We start from the raw sequence: 24,224 nt of genomic DNA on the forward strand, positions 1-24,224 counted from the left end.
AATGATACCTACGTACTATCACCATTGTGCTGCTTCTTGTGTCCCTGAAATCCTAGGTGAGGACTCATTATTAGGTTGGTAATAAGTGTAGTTTTGTGGTTGTTGGTCATATTGCCATTGATTTTGAGGTGGGTATGACTGGTAATATGAGTAATAAGAGTGGTTATCGGATTTGTTCTTGTATTTGATGGTAACAATATTGAATTTGGTATTGTGGGTATTGTAGGGCTTGCACTTGTTCTTACAAATTTGGATTAAGGTGTTGCTATTCAGATTTTGGAAGAGAGGAAGTCCATTGATTTTTGCAAATACCCCTTGTTTATTCCTACTGATCTTGATTTGGAAGCCTACATTGCTCATAGAGTTTATTAATTTGGAATTCTCTCCTGAATCAACAATCTTGCAAGTAAGTTTTTCTTATCAATCAGGTGGTGTCATTATATTTGATTAGGAGTTATTTGCCTTTAGGTCTCTATGTGTTTGATAGATTGCTAGAATGAAATTTTATGGAGGGTTAATAATATGAAAGAATAGCTAAAAGAAAATAGAGTAGAAATTTATTAAAATTTTATTTTAGAACAATATCTGCTTAAATTCTATTGCAAATCCTATACTAATTATATTGAAATTCTGGCTCAAATTTTGCTACAAATTAATATGCAATTCCTGCTCAAATTTTGCTGCAAATTCCACAGTAATTCCTGCTTAAATTCTTCTGCAGTTCTGCACAAATTCTACTACTTATTTTATTGCAACATTTACAGCAATTCTGCAGTAATTCTTACCTATTCTGATGTAATTTCTGCTCAAATTCTGCTGCAATTTTTGTACTAATTCCATTGCAATTCTTGCTCAAATTCTGCTACAAATTAATATGTAATTCCTTCTCAAATTCTATGGCAATTTTGATCAAAATTCTGCAGCATATATTTATTGCAAAATATGTAGCAATTCTATAGCATTTCTTATATTTGATTGGTTATTCATATTTTGGAAGAGAGAAAGTCCATTGATTTCTACAAATACCCCTTGTTTATTCCTACTGACCTTGATTTGGAAGCCTACATTGCTCATAGGGTTGATTAATTTGGAAGTCTCTCCTAAATCAACAATCTTGCAAGTAAGCTTTTCTTGTCAATCAGGTGGTGTCATTCTATTTGATTGGGAGCTATTTGCCTTTGGTCTCTATGTGTTTGATAGATTGCTAGAATGAAATTTTATGGAGGGGTTAATAATATGAAAGAATAGCTAAAAGCAAATGGAGCATAAATTTATTAAATTTTTATGCTAGAACAATATCTTAGATACCCATCTACAGAATTCAACCCTCTGCTAATTGAAAAAGGCATCATAGGTGCATGGTTGTGGTCTTTAAGCAAAAGTAGATATACATGTTTATTCATTTGATAGAGATTAGTACTATATTGCCATGTGATATTGTCTTTTTTTTTTAACTTACATTAATTATACTAAATGTTTATTTTAATGTAGAGAATCAATTATTTCCAAGATTAGAGGCACAAATTAGAGGGTGTGGAATTTAGGTGATGGATGTTTAAGAGATTAACAAGTTTGAAATTTTATACAAAAAAAAAATATTGTTATAGAATTTTAGCATAAGCTGGTGCTTAGAGATGAGAGTGAAGTGCTCTAAAAGACCAAACTATCCCATGCTAAAAAAGTAGTTAACTGCAGAATTTGGTAATTAAATTCCACACCCCTAACAAATTAACATATTAACCCTTTATGACATAACTAATTAATCTTTATAGGTAAAAAGCCATAATTCTTGCTCATACTAATGCAATTTCTGCTCAAATTCTGCTGCAAATCCTGTACTAATTATATTGTAATTCTTGCTCAAATTCTGCTGCAAATTAATATGTAATTCCTGCTCAAATTGTGCTATAAATTCCATAGCTATTCCTGCTCAAATTCTGCTGCAGTTTTGCACAAATTTTGCTGCTTATTTATAGCAAAATCTGCAGCAATTCTTGCTCATTCTAATGCAATTTCTGCTCAAATTCTGTCGCAATTCTTGCACTAATTTCATTGTAATTCCTACAGTAATTTTGCTATAAATTAATATGTAATTCTTGCTTAAATTCTGCTACAAATTTCACAGCAATTCCTACTCAAGCTCTGCTACAGTTCTGCACAAATTTTACTGCATATTTAATTACAAATCTGCAGTAATTTTATAGCCAGTCATGGAGATAGCATCCTCCCTTTGTAATCTGCATATTTAATTGCAAATCTGCACAACTAATAGTTTCACAAATGTTATTTTGCTTGGCTAGAAATAGCATCCTCCCTTAGGTTCTCTGAGATGTTTGAGTCCACTAAATCAAGTGCATTCTCATTGCTTGTCATTTTGCTGCAAACCCAGTACACTATGTCCTCGTTCTCTCCAAATTCTGGTTCTACTGGCCTTTTTCCTATGACCAACTCTATTAGGACTACTCCAAAACTGTACACATCACTCTTCTCATTTAGCTTGCATGTGTACGCATATTTTGCATATTTTGCGTTCCATAGTGCAGAAAACAGTCAAAATATGCACCAAGTTCTCAAAAATTATCTATAGGAAAACATGATAATTTTGATTATGTACAGTAAATTACACCAATTTGGACTGCACAATGTGACTGGCTAGGCAAGCATTACCGAACAAGCCTTTAATCATAAACTTTTCAAATAAGTTTGAAAACTCAACCATATTAGAATTAATTTTAATATTATGAGATATTAAATTTAAATTTAATAAAGTTTAATGCTAATAATTTAAAATAAAAAAGGGTAATGCTAATTAACAAAAATGAAGAGAAGAAGAAACGAAAAATAGAGGATGAAGGAAAATGAAAAATTGAGGGAGATTGAAAGTACAGCTAATTGATTTAGGAACAAAAAGGAGGGGCTTTTATTTTACCAAGTGTCTCCCTTTCATCGATCACTGCACAATTATTCCATAAGTCCTTCTGTATTTAGAAAATTCACTTTTATAATTCTTTGTCTTTCAAATTCCTCCATTCTGACCCTACTTTTAAATTTTCACTTCATATAATATTTTGGCACCATCCTTTTTGTGATCAATGTTATTTAATTTTTTTTTAATATTTATTTATTTAATAATGTAACCTAAATTTTAAACTAAATTTTTTTCTTGTCAAATATGTTTACTTATTTTTATAGGTTATATTTCTAACTATCAATTTATTAGATAATGGCTCCTAGTAAAGGATGGATGGATCTTATTGGTAATCGTCTTAATGATGTATATTTACATGGGGTTGAGGAATTTTTAGACTATGCTTTTAAGAAGACTGGGAGGCGTGGGGAAATACGTTGTCCATGTGTCAAGTTTAGTAACACGTATTCTGCCACATGAGAAGTAGTAGGGACACATCTCAAAGTGTATGGAATAATACGTAATTATACATTTTGGTATCACCATGGAGAGAGGGTAGGTGAATCTGAATCTAATTTAGAAAGTGGTCAACAAAGTGAAGATGAGGCTAGCAATGAGATGCATGACATTTTAAGGGATTTGTATCCATAGTTTTGTGGTCAAGATACAAATGATATGCATACGGATATCTTCGCTTGTGATATTCATAAAGAGGAACCAAATGAGGAAGCAAATAAATTCTATAGGTTACTAAGAGATTTTGAGCAACCATTATACCAAGGTTCTAAGAGCTTAAAGTTATCTTGCTTAGTAAAATCGCTCCATATCAAGAGCCTTGGTCGATGGAGTAATGAGTCATTTACTATGTTGTTGCAATTATTGAAAGATGAATTATTACCTCAAGGATCTAATTTGCCACGATCGTATTATGATGCAAAGAAAGTAATTCAAGATCTTGGTCTCTCATATAAAAAAATTGATGCATGTGTAAATAATTGCATGTTATATTGGAAAAAGGATGAGAGGCTAGATTTTTGTAAGATTTGTGGCTATTCTAGATGGAAGACTGATAAATATAATGGGGAAGACAAGGTTAAAACCAATGGGAAGAGAATACCAAAAAAAAAAATTCTGCGTTACTTTCCACTAAAACCAAGACTTCAAAGATTATTTATGACAAAGACAGCATCTTTGATGACATGGCATAAAGATAAGAGGGTAGATGATGGAGTGATGAGACATCCTGCTGATTCAATGGCATGGATTTCCTTTGACAAACTACATCCAAAATTTTTCTCAAACTCTCGCAATGTGAGACTAGGCCTTGCTAGTAATGGATTTCAACCTTTTGCCAATTCAAAAATGCCATATAGTGTTTGGCCAGTTTTACTCATTCCATACAATTTGCCACCTTGGATGAGCATGAAACAATCAAATTTTATTTTATCAATGCTTATTCCAGGTCCTGAGGGTCTCGGAGATGCAATTGATATCTATCTTCAACCTTTAGTAGAAGAACTAAGAGAGTTATGGGAAACTAGCATTGATACATTTGATGCATATGCACAACAGAATTTCAAGTTACATGTAGTTTTATTATGGACTATCAATGATTTCCCTGCATATGCGAACTTATCAGGTTTAAGTACTAAGGGAAAGTTGGCTTGTCCTTGTTGTAATAAGGACACCTGTTGGATGAGGTTGGCCAATGGAGGCAAGCAATGTTATATGGGTCATCGATGATATCTTCCTCTTAATCACAAATGGAGAAATGATAACGAATCTTTTGATGGCACAAGGGAGCGAGGGTTACCACCCAAGCCACTTTTAGGAGATGATATACTTGATCAAGTGAAAAATCTTAAAGGGGTCCTATTAACTAAGGCTCCTCATATGAAGAAAACAATCTCACATGATGGTAAGGGGGACAATTGGAATAAAAATCATATATTCTTTGACCTTCCATATTGGAGGACCTTATTGCTACATCACAACTTAGATGTCTTGCACATTGAAAAGAATATATGCGATAATATACTAGGGACAATCATGAACATAAAGGGAAAAACTAAAGATAGCATCAAAACTCACCTTGACTTGCAAGCATTAAATATAAGGCTAGAGTTACACCCAGTACAGCAGGGGAATAAAGTTGTGATACCTCCAGCATTGTACAGTTTATCTACTACTAAAAAATACAGGCTTTGCTAATTCTTGAAGCAGTTAAAAGTTCCAGATGGATTTTCATCCAATATTTCTCTTTGTGTAAACATGAAAGAGAGTAAAATCTCAGGATTAAAGAGTCATGATTGTCACGTTCTTCTATTACATATACTTCCTCTTGCAATACATGGTTTACTTCCTAAAGTAGTATATGAACCGCTTGTTGAGCTGTCATTGTTCTTCACTCATTTAGGAGCAAAGTCATTAAAGGTAGATGTATTAGAGCAATTAGAAAAGCATATTCCTATAACTCTTTGCAAGCTAGAAAGGATCTTTCCACCTTCATTCTTTGACATTATGGTGCATTTGCCTATGCATTTGGCTAATGAAGCTAAAATTGGTGGATCAGTACAATATCGTTGGATGTACCCAATAGAATGAGCATTATGTTCATTTAAGTCATGTATTCATAATAGAGCTTGTGTAGAGGGTTCAATTACAGAGGCATACATTGCAAATGAGTGCATGACTCTTTGCTCAAGGTACTTGCATGGCATTGAAACAAAGTTCAATCGAATGGAGCGCAACTATGATGGTGGCAGTAATAAAAATAAAGGAGGCTTATCAATTTTCTCCAAAGTAGGACGAGGATTAGGTGCTAGTAAAACTCGTGGTCTTGATACACAGGAGTGGGAGCAAGCTCATATTTATGTATTAAAGAATTGTGATGAAGTCCAGCCATACATCGAGTATGATATTTTTTTTGTTTATTCATATTGTATTTACTCTTTTTTTTTAATTTATCACAATCACCTATAATCCTCATTTTTTTTTTTTGCCCCTTAGAGAGTATTCACAATTGGCAGCAACCAATTTAGTAGGTATGTCAGAAGGTCAATGGAATAAAAATTTTGTTAGATGGTTTAAGACGAAAGTAAGTACACTTTAAGCTTTGTATGCATTTTGAGTAATTAATTATTTCAATTGTTTGTAACCATTAGGAATTTATTTTTCACTTTTTCAAACAAATTTTTTTTATAGGTTGCATGGTTGCATAAAAATGACTCAAGTCCAATGATGGGAGCCCTACTCTCATTATCACGTGGTCCTGCTCGATATGTGACATCTTTTTATGGTTACATTGTCAATGGGTATATGTTTCATACTGAATATCATGACCAAGGTTTGAGGACACAAAATAGTGGAGTTGTTGTAATTGGAGATATTGGTGATGAAGTTAACAACATAGATTACTACGGTGTCTTAACTGAGATTATTCAATTGCAATATCTTAGAGGAAGACGTGTGGTGTTATTTCGTTGTAATTGGTGGGATGTTTATGATCGAGTGAGGGGGGTTAAGATTGATGAATATGTGGGGGTTAGTGTTAACTGTAAAAGAACTTTGAAAACAAATGAACCTTTCATTTTAGCTAACCAAGCATCACAAGTCTTTTATGTTCCAGACAACATTCACAAAGGCTAGCATTGTGTGATAAAGGCATATCCTTGAGATTCTTATGACATCCCATTAGAAGAAGACATTGACCCCATTGATTTGAATCAATTAGGTGAAGCATATCAAGCTGATGAATCTGTCAATCTTGAATCTGGAGAAACAACTACAGTTGATGCAAATGACCAAATTAGTTGGAAGAGGATGGATATAGAGCCACAAATAATTGATATATCTTCAACACATAAGAAAAGAAAACATGGATCATGAAGTTTATTTAATTATTATTGTTTGAATGCTAGTGTATAATGTTTCTTTTCAAAATAAACTCTATAATAGATACATATTTTATTTTGGATGCTTATGTGTAATTAAGTTATTCAATGTAGTTTACATTTCATTTTGTCTTTTTCCCATATTTATTTATGTCATGATATATTTTGTTGGTTTGAAAAAAAATTCACATATATTTGATGTGCTAATATTTCAGGTAAATGACGCTAGAAATGGGATCACAAAAAAAGAAAGGACCTAGGACAAATATAGTGAAAAGTTCATTTATACCACCGGGTGCATTAAGAAGGGCAAGGGGACATGGACATCGATCAAGATCATTTTTACCTATGACATCCACACAAAGTCAAAGTCAAACTGTATCAATTGCACGTTGTTCGTTAGAGCCACATAATGACATCTCTCTTTTTCAAGATGTTGATCATAGGGAAGAAGATGGTGGAGTACAAGAACAAATACCTAAACAAGTGCATGAAGGTTCAACTCCTATTTTTCTATTTCATTCAGGGTTATGAATTTAGTTTACATTAATAATTTACTTTTTATTTTTAATATTGATAGATTTTGATACTGTAGAATGTAATACAACAAGGCAACATCAAAGTAATAATAATCCAGCTCAGGAAGAAACACAAAAAGGTTCAAATAATTATTGTCATATGTATTATTAATAATTTATATTTATTATTGATGCATTATTTCTCTATCATTAATGAAGTTCTAAGGACTTTTTTATTTAGGTATTTCCACTATACAAAAGAAGAGAAAAACAAGATGAATGAACAAGGGTAAAAAGATTGCAGCACTTAAGGATGGAGAGAAACTGGATGTGATTTTTTATAATAATCGAGTTGTTGGAGAAAATCATGCAGAATGGTCAAGACATTTGGGAAAAATAGTGCATGACCCAAACATTTGTCCAATAAGAGTGCACTCATAGAAGCAAATTGGAGAATATGCAAAAGATCATATGTGGGATTCAGTCAAGGTACCTTTACTTTTAATAAAACATTGGATTAATTTAATTTGCATCTATTCATTCATTCTTTTTTTTGGTAGGAGAAATTTAAAAATGTTGATATTGAGCTACATCGATAAAAGACTTTAGAGCATATGAATCATTTGTGGAATAATTGGAGAGGGGATTTGAAACGCCACAATATAAAGCCTAATGGTTCTTTTCCAGAGATATTGAAAAATGTCCCTCAAGGGATGCATCAAGAAGATTGGGAGTGGTTAGTTAAGAACCATTTTTGCACCAGAAAATTTAAGGTATGACATTTTATTTTACTAATATTAGAAATTATGTAAATTAAATATAAGTATTTTTATCTTTAGTTTTATTGTTTTTTAGAAGGGTTAACATAATGTTTTTAAATACTTTTTTTAATGTAGGAAACAAGTATTCGAAACTCTAAAAAAAGGAAAAATTTAACTATGCTTCATCGTACTGGTAGTAAACCTTACAGACAAATTATCTATGATTTGATAATGTTAGTGAAAATTTTTCATGCTTTTGCATTTTAGAGATTAAATATATTATGCTATTGTGCAACAATATCGTATTTTGTAAAGGGAGGCAAGGATCACAATCCACCAGACATTGGAACTATATTCTTTGAAACTCATAAGAAGGGTGCAAATTTAGTTGACTCTAATGTTCAAGAGAAATATGTATGTTATATTACTTTTATTGTAAATCTATTTCTTTTCATAAATTGTTATATTTGTGTCATTGATTAATCATAATTATTATAGAATCAAATACGTGATGTCATCCAATTTAACCCTTTTTTGTCTCATATGGAGGTAGTATAACAATATTTTGAAACACGACATCGTGATCAAGTTATTGGTTATGGGGGTGGAATAAAGGCAAAAGAAGTTAAGAAATCTCGTTCCAATGTTGGCCTTCAAGAGGAGAATCGATTGCTTAAGGATCGTTTGTTTGAAGTAGAAACTAGGATGAAGCACCTGGAGGACTTATTATTGAGCCAATACTCTAATGCTGTATCTATAACTCCTCTATTTACAGATCAATCTACATGATTGTGATAAGGTAAATTATCTTCTTTTTCATTTACTATATTCTTTATATTGTTTTTAATATAGGTCATATTTTAAGTTGTACATTTACAAATGGAAATATAATATTCACTATTATATATTTATTGAAGATAAATGTATATAATTTAATTAAAGAGCACAGAAATTGGATTGGAAGTTGATGAATATTTTTGAATTTATGTTTTATGCAAGTTGTGAATTTGAATTATTTGTTTGAAATTTTGAAAATGTTCAAAATACAAACGGAACTTTGCCAAATTTTTTATTTGATATCTATACTTAAACTGTTTAGAAATAAAATATTAATAAATTTTAAGTTAAATGTGAAACTCATTTCAAGCTATTAGTGGATTTCATAGTTGTTGCAATCTAATTATATTTTTATATTTTGGTGCAGATGTGATTATGTAAATAGTGAAAGCATTGAAGTAATTTTTTTTGGTGAAGGTGTTCAAAAGTAACTTAGAAAATATTGTTGAATTTTATTTCAGCCTTCACGTATTTATATTTTTTTTATTGACATAAACAAATTAAGTGTAAATAATTAATATTAAACCGACATTTGAGACGGTTGTTATGACATTTTTCATATTGATGTATGAATGTTATTTTACTTATGAAGCATATTATTTATTATTAATAATTGCTTATTAAATTTTTTAGTGTTTTAAAAATTAAAACAATTAAATCATCATCATTAATGATGATTTTTGTATTCATATTGATTGTTAATCACCTCTTTTTGTTATTGTTAATATGTTTTCACAACTATTTTTATAATTGTTAATCATTTTTGTCACGACCCAACCTATGGGCCGGACCGGCATAAGGACCTGGGCCAGCCTAAAGCCCCCGAGGCCCGTAGTAAGCCTAACTGTTCATTAACCCAACTCTAAGGCCCATTTGGGCCCAATTTCAAGAAAATAAACGGACAGAGTCCGGCCATAAAATGGACTTTCCAACGGGGAGTTTTTGACTCACCCGACCTGTAAACACAATAATACTCAATTGGGGAGCTCAGCTCACCCTCCACATACTCATAGCATCATAAAAGAAATGGGAGCTCAGCTCCCTCATCCAATCCATCAAACAGACATAGAATATTAAGTTTACAGGTCCAACATGATAATAATATTACAGACCAAATTCAAATAAATACTACTAACACATGCGGAAATTCTAGGAGTAAATAAAATTACACAAATATTGATAAACAACCTGCGAAGTATAAAAGCAGGTTAACCCAGAATAAAATATCCTCCTGTGGCCTGTAAAAATTTTTGAACAGGAGTGAGCGTTCGACTCAGAGAGTAAAATATCAATTTTAACCATAATCTCTATAACTATCTAGAACTAATGCACCCTGTAGAGTGAAATGCAACATCAACAACATTTTCACATCATAACATCAAAAAGGTAATTTGGAGCACTCACACACCCTGTAGTATCAATCATAACATATGGGGTGATCCCTATCTGACTCTCTTAAATCCAACCTGGTGCCAACGAATTACTCAAGCTCGGACTTCCACTTAATAACCAAATCGAGGGTCCCAGCGAATTACTCAAGCCGTGACTACCCCTCGAAGGATCGGGTCCCAGCGAATTACTCAAGCCGTGACTACCCCTCGAAGGATCGAGTCCCAGCGAATTACTCAAGCCGTGACTACCCCGTCCTATCCATAGTCCACACCACATCACACGCACGCCAACGCACGCACACTGCTCCAAATTACCACAATAACATCCATGGCACATCAACAGTTATGAATGCAACATAAATTGTGCCTAGAGTTTAACTACATAAATATATGCATATAAGTGATGCATGGGCATACTTGAACATATAATAATATCGAAATTACAATTAAAATTAATATTCTACTCACAGACTTGACGATGGTCACTGAGGCGGCTGGGCGGAGGAAGAAGGCTGTCCCGGCTCACCTGACAATTTTATTACAATCATTTAATAAATTTGACTCAATACAAACAAAGAAAAAGACCAATACGTCCTAAGTCGTGCCGAAAATCCGGCAGAGTCTCCCCTATACCTTGGACCTATCCAACCTGCAAAAGGGCTCAAAATACACTTCTATACTCACAATCCATATATCCACAACTCAATCACATCCCATCAAATCAATCATCCATCACAATATGTAAAATTTCAATTTAGTCCCTATTATTGATCATTTTTGCAAAAACTGCCCAAACAAGCTCTAAAAATTATAAAACTTTGCCCCATGGTCCTTAGCAATATTACTAAGCTATTGCAAAAAGAATCGTAATTTTCTAAGCTACCATGAATATTTTATGGATTTTTAATCCTATTTAAGCACTAGAAAATTACGAAAAAGCAAGGTTCGGGTTTACCTTTGCCGATTCCGACTTCGGGGAAGCACTCGGGACGTCTGACAATGGGGGGCTAGCCAAAACCTCGGCCCAATTCGGAGACTTTTCCGTGCAGTGCATGCCGGGATTTCGCAGACCCGGTCAACTGTCGAATTTCCGCGAATCGAGGATACCTACACGAAGCCCATAACACGGGGGTTAGTACATAAATTTTTTTAGAATTTTCTAAGCTCATTAAATGCTCGAAAAAACACTACGAAGTTCCGTGGGACCCACCGAAAAACGGTGTCGAAAAATTTTGAAATTTATGTCGCCGCGAAGCTCTCGACGAGTGGAGCGTGCTGGTAGCCTCGGTTTTCTCGTGGGATTCACGCTTTTCGAGAAATCTAGCCCAAAAGTCGAAATGGGCTAAAATCTTCCCGAGCAAAAATCGGACAAACCGCTCGATGGATTTCGGCGTTCTAGGTGTCTATGGAAAGCTCTCACCGAGTAGATGATTTTAGACACAAGACCCGGTCCAATTGGTGGCCGGATCCGCCGGATTTGACGGGGAAGCCGAAACGGCGTGCGTTTTTCTGGCCGAAACGGGGGCATTTCGAGCGCGTTTTTCTGGCCGTTTAGCGGCCATTGGCCAGGAGGGTGGCGGTCTTGGTCGGTGAGAAGTGGCGGTGGTGGCCGGAGGAGAGAGAAAATGCGAGGAAGAGAGAAGGAGGAAGGAACGCGTGCGGGAGGGAGAAAAAGAGAAGAAGACCGGTCCGATTCGACCGGTCCGATCTGGTCCAGTTCGATTCAGTCGGTTCGATTCAGAATACAAAATTTTAAATTTTTACTCTGCCTCGGGACCGAAAACGAGGTCCAAAAATTCCGAAAAAAATTCCATAAAACTCAAAAAAATACGTAGACTCCAAATATATTTTTAGTTTTGCCACGTGGTCTTTAAATTAATTTTTAAAAATCATCAAAGTTTATATTTTTGAAAAATCGAACCCGATTTTTAAAATCCGAAAAATCTCAAAAAAATTCCTAAAATTTAAATAAAATTAAAATACCAAAATGCTCATAAAAATTAAAATTTTGGGGTGTTACATTCTTCCCCCCTTACAGAAAAATTTGTCCTCGAATTTTACACAAGGCAGAATAAAGCACATGATTATACATTGAACAGATAGGGGTACTTGCTACGCATGTCCCGTTCTGACTCTCAGGTGCACTCTTCCACTGACTGGCTCCTCCACAAAACCTTAACCATAGGGATCTGTTTGGATCTTAGCTGTCTTACTTGGTAGTCCACTATGGCTACTGGTTGCTCCTCAAATGTCAAGTTCTCTTTTAGCTCTATCACATCCGGCTGCAGTACATGAGAAGGATCGGGAATGTATTTCTTGAGCATGGAGATGTGAAACACGGGATGAACATGAGAAAGGTTGGGTGGTAGCTCCAACCGGTAGGCAACTGCTCCAACTCTATCCGTAACCTCAAAAGGTCCAATATATCGAGGTGCTAACTTGCCCTTCTTTCCAAATCTCATGACTCCCTTCATTGGAGAAACCTTCAGGAATACATAGTCGCCCACTGCAAACTCCACATCCCTCCGTCTGGGGTCTGCATAACTCTTACGCCTCTTGAAAATTTGTTTTGATCGTTCTCGATTAAGGGAACCATCTCTCAAGTGTCTTGCACAGTCTACATCATGCACCTTCGCTTCCCCCATTTCTGTCCAACACAGAGGAGACCTACACTTTCTTCCATATAATGCCTCATAGGGTGCCATCCCTATGCTGGAGTGATAATTGTTGTTATAGGCAAACTCCACCAAAGCTAGCTGCTCATCCCATTGACCTCCAAAATCCAAGACACTCATGCGAAGCATGTCTTCCAGTGTTTGGATTGTCCTTTCTGATTTGTCCGTGCATGCGAGGGTGGAAAGCCGTCTTGAAGTTCAGCTGTGTGCCAAGTGCCTCCTGCAACTTTCTCCAAAACCAGAAGTGAGCGGGGCCCTCTGTCGGATATTATGGGCGGAACTCCATGCAATCGACTATTTCTCTAATATAGAGCGGGCATCTTGTGCTACGAGTATGTAGTCTTCTGAGTAAGAAGTGAGTGATTTGGTCAAGCGATCTACAATTACCCATATCGAATCATATCCTCGCGTGGTACGAGGCAACCTATCCACAAAATCCATAGTGATCATTTTCCACTTCCATTCGGGATAGGGAGCTCTTGCGGCTTCACGACGGTCTCCAGTGTTCAAACTTCACCTTCGACAAGTCAAGCACTTGGACACAAAGTCCTATGTCTCTCTTCATGCCATTCCACCAATAGCTATCCTTCACATCATAGTACATCTTGGTGGAACACAGGTGGACATCATGCGATGTGTAGTGTGCCTCTCGCATGATTTCATTCTGAGGTTGTCTACATCGGGCACACATATCCTAGAACCTTGTACTAGGGCGCCATCATTGGCAAATCCAAACTCACCACCTTCACCTTCTTTGTACTCTTTCTATGATCTTCATCAATTGTTGGTCTCTGTCTTTGGGAAACTCTAACTCTGTCCCTCAAGTCGGCCTCCTTTGAAAAGTGAGCCAACAATACCCCTCATCTGAAAGATCTAGGATTAAACCTTGATCCATCAACTCATGTACCTCTGAATCAATGGTCTCTTCTCTCGAAATGTGCGCCAAGCGCGGAAGATTTTCGCTCAAGGCATCCGCCACAACATTGGCCTTTCGGTGGTACTGGATGGTGCAATCATAGTCTTTCGTAAGCTCCATCCATCTCCTCTGTCTCAAGTTTAAATCCCTCTGTTGGAAGATGTACTTCAAACTCTTATGGTCGGTGTATATCTCGCACACTTCACCATACAGTAGTGTCTCCAGTTTTTAGTGCAAAGATTACAGTAGCCATTTCCAAATCATGGGTGGGGTAGTTCTGCTCATGCCTCTTGGTGCCTTGAAGCATAAGCCACTACCTTTCCATTCGCATCAAGACACACCTAGGCCAACTCTGGGCGTCACAATACAGTGTATCCTTCACCACTCACGGGTAGTGTCAACACGAGGCGGTGGTTAGACACTCCTTAAGCTTCGGAAACTCACCTCACGATCATCTGTCCAAATGAATGGAACATTCTTCTGGTCAACTTAGTTAGGGAGCCACTATCCCGGAGAAATCTTGTACAAAACGCCTATAGTAGCGGCTAAACCGAAAACTTCGCACCTCAGTGACTGTTGTAGGCCTAAGCCAATCAGTTACAGCTTCAATTTTCTTGGGATCCACTTGAATGCCGTCACTAGAAACCACGTGTTCCAAGAATGAGATGCTTTCTAGCCAAAATTCACAATTTGAAAATTTGGCATATAGCTGGTGCTCCCTCAACGTCTGCAACACCATCCTCAAGTGCCACACGTGTTCTTCCTCGGTCCGAGAGTATACCAGAATGTCATCTATGAATACGATGACAAAACGGTCCAAAAATGGCTTGAACACCCTGTTCATCAAGTCCATGAAGGCTGCTGGTGCATTAGTGAGTCCAAAAGACATCACCAAGAACTCATAATGACCATATCTTGTCCTGAAAGCCGTTTTGGACACGTCCTCATTCCTGATTCTCAATTGATGGTAGCCTGATCGTAGGTCTATCTTGGAAAAGAATCTAGCTCCTTGGAGCTGATCAAACAAATCATCAATCTGAGGAAGTGGATACTTGTTCTTCACAGTCACCTTGTTCAGCTGTCTGTAGTCAATACACAACCTCAATGACCCATCTGTCTTTCTTACAAATAGCACAGGAGCGCCCCAGGGTGAAGTGCTCGGGCGTATGAAACCCTTGTCCAAAAGCTCCTGTAGTTGCTCCTTTAACTCTTTCAATTCTGCTGGTGCCATCCTGTAAGGTGGCATGGATATGGGGTTTGTACCCAGCACAACATCAATACAAAACTCTATTTCCCTTCCTGGTGGCAACCCTGGAAGCTCCTCTGGGAAGACATCCATAAATTCTCTGACAACAGGAACATTTCCCATGCTGACACCTTCTACAGATGTATCTCTCACCAATGCCAAATACCCTTGGCATCCACGCCTCAACATTTTTCTAGCACTAATTGTTGACACCAAATTATATGGAGCCACGCTCCTGTCACCATCAAAGCTAAACTCTTCCACACCAGGTATGTGGAAATACACCTTTTTATTCCTGCAGTGTAACACCCCTAAGTTCGGTAGTGCGTTCTGCTGTACCGGTGACCAGTATTGTCCGAACAGCTAGGATGCTTAGAACTACACTTCAATATGAGTGAGGAGACATAAAATAATGAAATACAAGAAAAGAAAGTACAAGAAAAACAAAGGAAAAATGATAGCAAAGAAATGTGATCAAGTTAAACGAGCCGGGAAACCTAGCGATGGGTGACCGCATCGGGAAGTTACGGCGTGGACCGTTGACTGGCCCTGGACTGCGGGGAACCCTGGAAAAACATTTTTAGGACATAAATAGAACCTTATTGAAGAATTAATCTCATTAGAAAGATTAAAAAAAAATTAAATAATTAGTACAAAGAAAAGTGAGAAATCGAAAAATAGACAAAATACGGTGTTACCGAAAAATCAGGAATGTAACCCGAACAGGGGCATTATGGTCATTTGACATTCCGAAGTGTCTTTTGACCTAAATGTCCATTAAAAATAAATAATATTACACTTAGAAAATAAAATGAAAAATTAAATTGGTGGTACCTAAAATAAATAGTGGAAATCATGGGTTAAATGTGGAATAAGTGGGAATTTAGCTTATTATATGATTAAATGACTAAGTGGACCACTAAAGGGATTAATTAAATACATAGTGGGACATGTGTACACTTAAAATGCAGCTGAATAAGTCATCTTCCTCATTTGCATTCAACTTGCCGAATTGAAGAGTGAAGGAACCCACCATTGACGTTTTGCATGAGCTTCATCTTCTCCCTTCATTTCATCTCTAAATACTTAAGTAGCTTTATGAAAAATGGTCTACACATCACAAGGAAGATATTGATACCAATTTTGAGAAGTTTAGTGAAGGTTTAGCAAATTACAATTAAAGGTAAGTTTGCATTTTTGAGAATTTCTTTGTTAAAGTTTATGTTCATGTTATGGGTGTTGGTTTGGTGAAGGAAAATTTTGAGTTTGAAGGGTTATTGTTGTTTTCATTTTGGACAGCCATGAGTCACGTTTTTGATGAGATATTTGTGCATATAATTGATGAGAAATGGTGTTGATCATGATGAATTAGTAACCTAGTGAATTATTTCATGTTTATATAGTGATTTATGCACTTGGATGGGAATTGGTAAATTGGATGGCACTTTGATGTTGAAGAATGGTTTGCGGCAGCTTGGGGACACTTGAGTAATGGTATATATTGAAGGAAGTGTGGGCAGAATATTGACCTAGAAGGTTGATGAGATGTATGTAGATTGATATTGTAAAGTGTATGTAAAATTTGTAATGGTTAGGTGTGTTTGTAATGGTAATTAGAAATTGTAATTGTGAATGATATTTGGTGTGTTGAGGGTAATGGTAATCTGCCCAAAATAATGTTAATGTAAAGTAGATAATGCTTTTGGTAATATACCAAAACAGATTGGTAGGGTATGGAAGTAAACTTTGCAAGTTAAATGTGTGTTTGAAGTGGGGTGTGAAAGGCATAGTGAGGGCAGTGTACATTTTAGCCTATAACCTTAAATGTGTAACCTCAATTGGTATGAGACCAATTTGAGGTGAAACTAGGCACAAAATGTGCCAACTTTCATTGAGAAACCATACCAAAATTCTGCTTGCAAGGTGACCTAAAAAAATGACCAATTCGGATTAGATACACTTGAGACCTAAAAACTGACCATTTGGGCAGCAGTGAGTGTTTAGGCCATAACTCACTCAAACCAGGTCCAATTGACCTGAAATTTTGACCAAGAATAGTTAAGACCCATACCTACAAGTCTTATGAAGACACCAAAGCCCAAAAATGACCATAAGCAAGTCAAAAAGCTTGCACAAGTTCGGGTCCAAAAACTGGCCGAACCAGAGTTGACCAAATTGACCAAAAATTGACCTAAATTGATACCATTTGACCAGCAATAGTGTAATGACCATAACTTGGTCTACTTAACTCGGATTGACCTAAAATTTTGCACCGCGGTCCATAAGACCTAAATCTACAAGTTTGTAGTTTCGACCGAGACCCGAAAACCGAGGGAACTAGGTCGTCCGGTTAGGTCAAACCAGTGTCCCGGAATCCAGCAATTTGCATTAAAGTGCACTAAGCAAGGAAATGACTTTGGTAAAACATACCAAACCTAAAACCCTATCGAATGTGACATATTAACGACACTAAAACCTAATTTACCTAAAACGCAACGAGGGTCGGTATATTAGGTGATTAAGTGAATAATTGAGTTCAGTGCATTATTTACCAAACACTATAGATAGAGACAGTTTAATTTAGCACTGAAACACTTCAAATTGTGTTTCTCAGTTACTAAAGACTCAGGAAAAGAGAAGGAAACACTGAGTCCAGACCAGGGAGACAGTCATCAGAGGTTTGTGCACAACGGCTATTGCTTTTGAATTTTTCAATTGAAATAAATATTGAATATTTGTATATTATTGTTTTAAATTGTGTTTGTGCACAACGAATATTTCTTTTGAATTTTTCAATTGAAATAAATATTGACTATTTGTACATTATTGTTTTAAATTGTGGAAATGTCTTTGAATGGGTATTTATTGCTTGAAAAGCATTGTAAATGATTTGAAACTGTGAGAAATTGTTTGAATGATATTGATGGATACTTATTGCTTAAAAGCATTGTAAATGGTTTGAAATTGTGGGAAAATTAGTTTAGTGTGATTTGTGAAAATCAAAGTTAATTATGAATTGTGTTGCCATTTTGTGAATGAAATTATGACTTTGGAAATTTATTGGATTCTCACGAATCATTTGAATAAAATGTTTGGAATTGATTTTGTGTTCACACTTAGCATGACAGTATCGTATCATTCCTTCTCCAATTATGGGGTTGTGATCGTTTATTTCCTTCTCCATTTATGGAGTCGTGATCGTTTATTTTTCCCTCTCTGGTTTACGGTTGAGGTGATCGGATGAGTACTCATTATATAGCTAGCTCCCCTTCCTCATTGATTTCGATTAGTGAGGTTGTGATTGCTTTGTCGTGGTGTACAACACGGCATTGATCGGAAATTTGTGTCATGGCTTAAGTTGTGAATGAATTGGCAATACTGTATTCTTAAATTATTCGACTAAATTGCATTATTATGTATTGTGAGATTGTGAAATTGATTTAAACTCTCATTGACATATACTGTCTTTTGAATTCAAACATGATCTGACTTATGGAAAATTATTGTGATATTGACAAATGGAGTTTAAATTCTTGTTGACATTATTGTCTTGAATTTAACTATGATTTTAAGTATCCACTATTTACATGACTTATGAATTGTGATTTAAATTGTATTTGGTTAATTTTGTGCACCATCGAGACATTGTCTCGTGATAGCTTTTAATTCTTTGTCGCAGTAGAGAGACAGACAGGCGTGACTAGGCTGCATATACCTCCAATGAGAGATTTTTGGGTATAATGAGTATACCAATATTTTACATTTTGTCTTGTAATGTATGACATCAGTATGTACATATTGTTTTTGGTTTTGAGCTTGATTGTAAATTAAATTGTACCTTGAAGTTGTAAATTAATTATGAGTGTTTTGGATTGTAAAAGCTGTATTATATTTCCTTATCTCAGACTTTGAAAAATTTCTATGGAACTGAGTTGAGAAATATATTGTGTTGAGAAAAATGTGGAGTTGAGATTTGAAAATATATTGAAGTGCTTTTTACAGGTTTTCTGAAGAACTGTTTTGTCCAAAATACAGATGGCACTCTGCCAAAATTTTTACAGAAATTCCAAATAAACCAAATAAGTTAGTTGTTTCACTTTAGTTCACCAAAGTTTTTAATACCTGTAAATAGTGCTCACCACTGTAAAAGAAATAAGAAAAGTTTTAAAAATCCCTTGTAGTGTATTTAATGGGTTATCAGTAGACGGAGTTGGTAATTCATTAGGTATACTACGGGATCATGTTATGCCTTACAGAGGGGTAGGGTGTGACATGCAGTCTAAAGTGGCATAGTGAGTTGCCAACCAATCCATCCCCAAAATTACATCAAAGTCCATTACTGGTAGAGGAACCAAGTCTGCTGGGAGGATCTTTCCATCCACTACTACTGGACTACCCAGAAAAACCATATCTACTTCTATGTTGTCACTAAGCGGGGTAGCTACCGACAAAAGACATTCTAAGGTTGTAGGGTTTCTACCCAGCCTCATGGCAAACACAGGGGAGACAAATGAGTGCGTAGCACCCGGATCTATCAAAACACGAGCTTCATAGGAACAGACCAGAAGAATACCTGCCACAACTGCATTTGAAGCTTGAGCATCCTGGTGGGTCAGGGTGAAAACTCGAGCTTGACCCCTACCCTGAGTGGCGTAACCACGACATCGACTTCTACCTCTGACCGCCTCCAAATCCACGTCCCCTTATCCTCGGCCTGTTGTATCGCCGCCATGTTGGAAGCACCTGGATACAATTGTCGAGGAACATTCGCAACAGAACCTTGTGACCCCATCTGTGGCTCGCTGAACACGGGGCATTCTCTAGCAAAGTGACACAGTTGGCCACACACAGTATACTCTGATCCCATTAAACAAGGTCTGAATGTCCTCTTCCACACTTGTGCACAAGGTGCCAAGGAGGATCTGAACTGCAGACCAGGCTGCTGTACCCGGCGTGACCCTTTCTGGATCCGTACCACAGTGCAGATCCTCGTGGTCTGTGTCTAAAACCACTTCTCTTGCTCCTACCCTTTCCTCTGTAATTACTCTGGCCACCACTATCCGGAGTACCCATTTGGGGAACACCTGAAGAACCCTCAGCTCTGTTTTTCTTTGCTCTTCCGCTGTCATCCACAGCATAGCTAATCTCAATCTGTCTTGCTCGATCAACCACCACATCAAAAGACTGATCCGACATCATGGCCAGGTTCGCATACCTCCTGTCAAGCCTCTTTAGGAACCTCTTCACCTTCATAGTTTCTGTAGCTACTGCTGTAGGGGCATATCTGCTCAATTCTAGAAATTCTGTAGCATATTCATCTACAGACCTGCCATTCTGTCTTAGGGCCTCAAAGGCCCACTGTTTCTGATCTCTGAAGCTTTCTGGCACAAATCGATTGATGAAAAGTTCTACAAACTGAGCCCATGACAAACCCTCCATCCGAGGTAACACGTAGTCATTCATCCATTGTCGAGGCATAGGGCCCATGACATGCTGCATACACTCTATCAGTCTCCTATCAGTCAACTGTAATTCTGTTCTTGCCTGTCTGCAGGAATCCAAAAATCGATATGCATCGTCTGACACATCATAAGTACCAGGCACCAACTTCTTGAAATTTATGATCTGTTTGTAAGGTTCCCCTCTTGGTGCGGTGGACTGCTGCTGCTGTGGAGGGTGGACCATATACTGCGCCATCATATCAATGGTCTTCTGCAACCCAGCTAGAGTAACTGCCATGGGGTCCATGGGACCCTGTGCCATGAAAGACTGTTCTGAGCGTGGCGTTGCTCTTACTTGAGCGACTCTAGGCCTCCTACCCGCCTCCTCGGGTCAGGCGCCTCATCTGTGCCGACACCTCGTCAGGCACATCAGTTACAATGCGATGGCAGCTCTCCTGCCTCTACGCATTTTCCTGAAATTCAGCAGCATTAGCCCACAAAATTCAAAACTGCACATTACACAGCTCTATAGACTCATATTTACACACAATATATGAAGAAGAAACTAGAAGCAAAGACGACAATGCAAGACGAATGTGGACCCTATTTTTCCGCATGTGACTCCTATTAGACTCTTCCCGATATTCTAGACAAACATTCCCTAAGAATCTGGAGCCTAAGCTCTGATACCACATCTGTCACGACCCAACCTATGGGCCGGACCGGCACTAGGACCTGGGCCAGCTTAAAGCCCCCGAGGCCCGTAGTAAGCCTAACTGTTCATTAACCCAACTCTAAGGCCCATTTGGGCCCAATTTCAAGAAAACAAATGGACAGAGTCCGGCCATAAAATGAACTTTCCAACGGGGAGTTTTTGACTCACCCGACTTGTAAACACAATAATACTCAATTGGGGAGCTCAGCTCACCCTCCACATACTCATAGCATCATAAAAGAAATGGGAGCTCAGCTCCCTCATCCAATCCATCAAACAGATATAGAATATTAAGTTTACAGGTCCAACATGATAATAATATTACAGACCAAATTCAAATAAATACTACTAACACATGCGGAAATTCTAGGAGTAAATAAAATTACACAAATATTGATAAACAACCTGCGAAGTATAAAAGCAGGTTAACCCAGAATAAAATATCCTCCTGTGGCCTGTAAAAATTTTTGAACAGGAGTGAGCGTTCGACTCAGAGAGTAAAATATCAATTTTAACCATAATCTCTATAACTAATGCACCCTGTAGAGTGAAATGCAACATCAACAACATTTTCACATCATAACATCAAAAAGGTAATTTGGAGCACTCACACACCCTGTAGTATCAATCATAACATATGGGAGCTGATCCCTATCTGACTCTCTTAAATCCAACTTTGGTGCCCGAATTACTCAAGCTCGGACTTCCACTTAATAACCAAATCGAGGGTCCCAGCGAATTACTCAAGCCGTGACTACCCCTCGAAGGATCGGGTCCCAGCGAATTACTCAAGCCGTGACTACCCCGTCCTATCCATAGTCCACACCACATCACACGCACGCCAACGCACGCACACTGCTCCAAATTACCACAACAACATCCATGGCACATCAACAGTTATGAATGCAACATAAATCGTGCCTAGAGTTTAACTACATAAATATATGCATATAAGTGATGCATGGGCATACTTGAACATATAATAATATCGAAATTACAATTAAAATTAATATTCTACTCACAGACTTGACGATGGTCACTGAGGCGGAGGAAGAAGGTCATCGGCTCACGACAATTTTATTACAATCATTTAATAAATTTGACTCAATACAAACAAAGAAAAAGACCAATACGTCCTAAGTCGTGCGAAAATCCGTGAGTCTCCCTATACCTAGGACCTACCCAACCTGCAAAAGGGCTCAAAATACACTTCTATACTCACAATCCATATATCCACAACTCAATCACATCACACAGCCCCTCCTGGGCCCATCAAATCAATCATCCATCACAATATGTAAAATTTTAATTTAGTCCCTATTATTGATCATTTTTGCAAAAACTGCCCAAACAAGCTCTAAAAATTATAAAACTTTGCCCCGCGGTCCTTAGCAATATTACTAAGCTATTGCAAAAAGAATCGTAATTTTCTAAGCTACCACGAATATTTTATGGATTTTTAATCCTATTTAAGCACTAGAAAATTACGAAAAAGCAAGGTTCGGGTTTACCTTTGCCGATTCCGACTTCGGGGACGCACTCGGGACGTCTGACAATGGGGGGCTAGCCAAAACCTCGGCCCAATTCGGAGACTTTTCCGGTAACGGGTCTGTCTGGCCGGGATTTCGCAGACCCGGTCAACTGTCGAATTTTCGCGAATCGAGGATACTAACACGAAGCCCATAACACGGGGGTTAGTACATAAATTTTTTCAGAATTTTCTAAGCTCATTAAATGCTCGGAAAAACACTGCAAAGTTCCGTGGGACCCACCGAAAAACGGTGTCGAAAAATTTTGAAATTTATGTCGCCGCGAAGCTCTCGACGAGTGGAGCGTGCTGGTAGCCTCGGTTTTCTCGTGGGATTCACGGTTTTCGAGAAATCTAGCCCAAAAGTCGGAATGGGTTAAAATCTTCCCGAACAAAAATCGGACAAACCGCTCGATGGATTTCGGCGTTCTTGGTGTCTATGGAAAGCTCTCGCCGAGTAGATGATTTTAGACACAAGACCCGGTCCAATTGGTGGCCGGATCAGCCGGATTTGGTCGGGGAAGCCGAAATGGCGCGCGCGCAGGGGGGGCATGTCGCGCGCTTTTTTCTGGCCGTTTAGCGTGGCCGGTGGCTGGAGGGTGGGCCACGGCCTACCGGGGTGGGGAGGAGAGAGAAAACGCGAGGAAGAGAGAAGGAGGAAGGAATGCGCGGGGGAGGGAGAAAAAGAGAAGAAGACCGGTCCGATTCGATCGGTCCGATCCGGTCCGGTTCGATTCGGCCGGTTCGATTCAGAATACAAAATTTTAATTTTTTACTCTGCCTCGGTACCGAAAACGAGGTCCAAAAATTCCGAAAAAAATTCCATAAAGTTCAGAAAAATACGTAGACTCCAAATATATTTTTAGTTTTGCCACGTGGTCTTTAAATTAATTTTTAAAAATCATCAAAGTTTATATTTTCAGAAAATCGAACTCGATTTTTAAAATCCGAAAAATCTCAAAAAGATTCCTAAAATTTAAATAAAATTAAAATACCAAAATGCTCATAAAAATTAAAATTTTGGGGTGTTACAATTTTTAACGACCATTTTGCATCGTTATTATCAATTTTTAATGTTCATCCTCAATTATTTTCAACGACTACTTTTTACTATCATTAGTAATTTTTAACGATCATCATTTGCTCTCGTTAATTCTTTTTAACGAGATTATTAATAACCATTAACGAGCATTATTTACTGTTGTTAATATTTTAACGACTAATTTTTTCATGGTTAATAGTTTTTAGAGGTCGTTACATTGTAAAATAACGATATTTTAATTTAAATTTGATGACCATTTTCTCCGTCGTTAATAACATTAACGACGCCTAAAATAGTTGTTAATACTATAATTTTAGCAATCGCTTATTGTGTCATCGTTATTAGTATCAACG

The 24,224-nt window shown here is 37.2% G+C and overlaps 1 long non-coding RNA gene across 1 annotated transcript; it reads right to left on the reverse strand.

The window, feature by feature from the left end:
* Nucleotides 1-9,888: 9,888 nt before the first annotated feature.
* Nucleotides 9,889-22,944, reverse strand: LOC131169864 (uncharacterized). The gene is made up of 3 exons (XR_009140799.1): nt 22,813-22,944; nt 10,777-10,834; nt 9,889-10,155 (listed from the first exon to the last, which is right to left on the reverse strand). It is a non-coding gene; the product is annotated as an uncharacterized LOC131169864 (long non-coding RNA).
* Between the last annotated feature and the right edge of the window lie 1,280 nt (nt 22,945-24,224).

This window comes from Hevea brasiliensis, chromosome 10 (assembly GCF_030052815.1).
Source record: "Hevea brasiliensis isolate MT/VB/25A 57/8 chromosome 10, ASM3005281v1, whole genome shotgun sequence".
In the NCBI taxonomy this organism is placed as follows: Eukaryota; Viridiplantae; Streptophyta; class Magnoliopsida; order Malpighiales; family Euphorbiaceae; genus Hevea; species Hevea brasiliensis.